The sequence below is a fragment of the Balaenoptera physalus genome (genome assembly GCF_965194825.1).
Source record: "Balaenoptera physalus genome assembly, chromosome: 20".
Classification (NCBI taxonomy): domain Eukaryota; kingdom Metazoa; phylum Chordata; class Mammalia; order Artiodactyla; family Balaenopteridae; genus Balaenoptera; species Balaenoptera physalus.
In genome coordinates, this window is record NC_138901.1 from 10,027,678 (window position 1) to 10,031,703 (window position 4,026).

The 4,026-nt window shown below is 46.4% G+C and overlaps 1 long non-coding RNA gene across 1 annotated transcript in view; it reads left to right on the plus strand.

Annotated features, from left to right (window-relative positions):
• The window catches only part of LOC309650967, a 356,435-nt gene that overhangs the window by 321,586 nt on the left and 30,823 nt on the right, over positions 1-4,026 (plus strand). The gene's annotated exons all lie outside the window — the stretch shown is intronic.

The window sequence follows — 4,026 nt, forward strand, 5'->3', positions numbered from 1 at the left end:
AGGGGCGCTGGAGTCTGCGCTGCCCACCCGCTGGCCATCTCCGCCGCGTTATTCCGGAACGTTGGCCAAGGCAAAATGGGAAGGGGGTGGGATGAAGGCTATGAGGAAGGGGTTATCATTCCTCGAGCTGAGATTATAGGACCCCTCGCTTGGAGGCAGAGAAGCGTGGGCCCCTTTGTGCCACCCTCATTCTCAGAGAGCCCCTCTCCTTGGCTCTTCTAATCGGCCACATCGGAATGTTGATCCGTTTCCAAAGCAAAGATCAGATCTACAGGCTGTACTGTCCTGGGAGGTGGAGGGTCCTGGGGATGGGGTGGAGGTTTCGCTGCCACTGGTTGGCAATCAACGAATCCTCTCCCAAATCAGGGTCTCTGATTCATCTCGTTTTGCCAGTCTCCTCCCCAGCCCCCGAGCTGTTTTAATGGAAGTGTTAAAAGGTATCCTGGCCCTTCACCCCCCAAGTCCTGAAATGTGCCTATTTTAGAAATCCTGAAAAAACCTGGTAGCAGTGGCGCGTCACCCAAGAGCTTGGCTAGGAGGGTGCCTCAGTGCTCTGCAGGTCTGCACCTGATTCAGCCTTTCGGTGCCTGCAAAGAGCCTCGTGTCCCCCGAGAGCTTACAGATGCACAAGGGGAAAATGTAAATTATATAAATGGTGCACAGTGAAAAATAACCCCCGGTCCCGTTCTGCATTCCCTGACCAGAGGCAATCACTATTACTAGTTTCTTGTGGTTATTCCTAGAGGTATTTTATGACACACAAACTAATCATAAACACATATATTAAATTACCTTATAAAAAAAATGGAAATGTGCTGAACATGGTTCTGCATTTTTTTTGGGGGGGAACCTTCTTGAATTCATTTGTTCCATACACCATATATACTGTTACTACTGTAAATTCTTCAAATCTTTTATTTATTAAGATATCTAAATCTATATATGCCTCCCAGCTTAAGAAATAAAACCTTAGCCCTGTTATCCTGAAAGCTCTTTTGGTACTCCTCCCTCTTCCCAATTCCCTCCCACCCCAACAGGTAACCACAATCTTGAATGTTGTGTTAATAATCATTCTCCTGCTTTATTTTATAATTTTAGCAAATAGGTATGTATCCCTAAACAACATATATACCTATTATAACTTTACAACAATGAAATAAAACTCTATGCAGTGGATGAAAGATCATGTCGCTCCAGAGATATTATCAGGTGTATTAATTTTGCCCACTGATGGCATTAAATGTCTTTTCATTGCCTGATTATTGAGAGTTTGTGTTTCTTTCTTATATTTTTTGGTCGTTTCTATTTCTTCTTCTGGAGATGCCCCAATATCTCTGTGCTCCTTTTAGGAAATAATCCATCTTCCCCCATTGATATGTATGCAATGCCAGTTTTGTCATACATCAAGTTTCCATATACACATGGGTGTGTCTGGGGGCTTTCTGTTGTACTGGTATAATTTCTCATAGTAGCTCCAATATCACTGTCCTCATCATTACCTCTTTATAATAAGCCTTCATATGTTGCAGGACAATTCCCCACTCCCTCCCACTACATCCCACCCACCCCAGCCTTTTAGGATTTTGAATGGGATTGCTTTGAATCTGTAGATTAATTGGGAGAGAACTGAGATTTTTATGGTGATGAGTCTTCTACCCACGAGCATGGTTTGCCTTTCCATTTACCGAGGTCTTCTTTAATGTCTTTCAATAAGGTTTGTAATTTTTCACTTCATGTTAATGCTTGTTCCATATCATTATATAGAGAGCTGCTTCATTCCCTAAAGAGCCGCGTGGTATTCCACTGTGTGGATGTCCTGTAATTTCTTTTACCAGACCCCTAATGATGTCCTTTTAGGCTATCTATGATCTTTCTAGATTACAGTGATGCTTCCGGGCATATCCCAGAATTTACTTATATGAGCACAATTATTTCTGTAGGATAAATTCCTAGAAGAAAAATGATTAGATCAAAGGGGACTTGCATCCTCTGGTGAATAGACCCTGCCTTCCCGGGAGGCTGTGGCATGGAATTGCCTTCCTCCCAGTCTACAATCATGTACAACCAGGTTTTCCTTCTGAGTTTCATTGTCCTTGTCTTCTTTGCATCCTAGGAGACTTCACCGTGACCTTCTCCTGGAAATTCTCTCCTCCTTTTGTTTCTGCATAAAAGACTAAAAATTCTTCACTTTAATTGTTCATTCATGTGTCTACTTACTCATTCACTCATTCATTTCAGAGTGAAATGCCTAGAATCGTGCAGTCCACCAGGGGGCCCTCCTATTTTGTACATCAAGTAAAGTAGTATTACCTAACCGGTCCGTCTAGGACTATCTCTGTGTAACTGAAAGTGCTGGAAAGGAATTCCCAAAATAGGGGAGTAAATGTTGAGAGATGGAGAAACCGAGGCATGGGGCATTTAATGGCTTGATTAGAGTCGGAAAGCATATAAAGGGCAAAAGTAAGACGGTGAGTGTATTTTCCGATCCCTGACCTCCCATCTTGGCCTGGAGTCCAGAGGGCAGTCTTCCTTATAGTGAGAGTATCTTCTCCAGGTGTGAGGATCACAGCAGATTAGCCTGTTCCATCCTTGCAGCTGCCAGTCTGATTCCCACCTGCCCCCAACCCTTCCAGAACACCAGCAGCGCCATCCAGGAGCAATGAGGATGGGCCAGCGGCCAGGGAGGCTGGGTCTGGCTGCCAAGTTTCCATCTCAGCTCCTTTTCCAACTCTCCACGGAGGCTCTCCCACCCCCATCCCTTGGCAGTGGGACGCCACCATCCGAGCCTGCCTGTCGCTACCCTTTGGAAGGGAATTCAGAAGTTTGCAATACCAGTCTCTGCCCTTGAGAGTGGGATGGCTGGGCAGCCTGGCCCAAAATAGCCGGGAGAGACAGAATGTTAGGGCCTCAGGGGGAAAAATCACAGCGCCGCTAATGACAGGCTGTGCTTATCTGGAACCGAGCGCCTTGCCGACGTTAACCGAGGTCATGTAGTTTTTTCCGAGGATGAGAAAACAAGCAGAGTGAGCACAGTGACATGCCCAGGGAGAGAGAAGGAATTGCCAAACCAGGGAGTGCACAGAATGTGCTGCGTCTGGGCAGGGATTCCAGGGAATGTGCCCCCCTCCCAGCACCATGATCCAGCCACTGGGTTTTACATCCCATGAGCTGCCCTTGTCTGAGAACGTGGAGCCACTTGGGAATGAATGTTCAGGAAGACTTTAGGAGTTTGGCTCAGACATCCTTGTGCAGGAGGTGTGAGCTCCTAGGGAATTCCAGGGTGGGTGTGGCCTACGGCTCTTCTGGGAACTTAAGAGACCTCTTTGGGGTGGGAGGGCTCATCATTCTGGTTGGCCTTGGCCTCTGACCCATCACAGGGCTGATGAAATCTCCCCCAGTCACTGCTGCTGGCTTATGGGTTCTAATTCGTTAATTTTGGTTTTTCACCATGACTCTTGTCCTAGAGCTGACCCAGACTGGCTGACGGGAAGATATTTGCTGAACTGAGAACATTCCGCCCTGGTTGCTGGGGGCGGGTGGCTTTGGCCACGATGGAGAGAATCAAGCATTGCCAAATCTTTCCTACTTACCATTTTAAAGCAGTAAGGAAGTACCTGACAAAGGGCATCAGGGCCCTGGCCAGCTCCATTTGCGTGATATAATATTTCTTTTATTGAGAGCTGACTTTGCTTTCTTTGGGAGCCTAGCCTTGCGAATCTTTGCCCAGTTGCCTGTTGGCTTGAGTCGTGGGCCCTGGTGGCACTACCCAACATGTACTCAGACTTCAGTTCCCATTCTCTGGAACTTCCCTCACCTCTGAGACTTCTCTTTCTCATGAATATCTTGGGAAACCCCAGGCTCTTGTTGCCACATTTAATATCAACACCCCCTAACCCCCAGTTTCTGCCTCAAAAAAATGAGTCATCTCTTCCTAACTCTTGGAAGATGTGGGGACTCAACCCAAGAGGAGAGAGGGAAGAAGATTATACCTGTAACACTGATAGTTATAACAAACATTCTCATGCT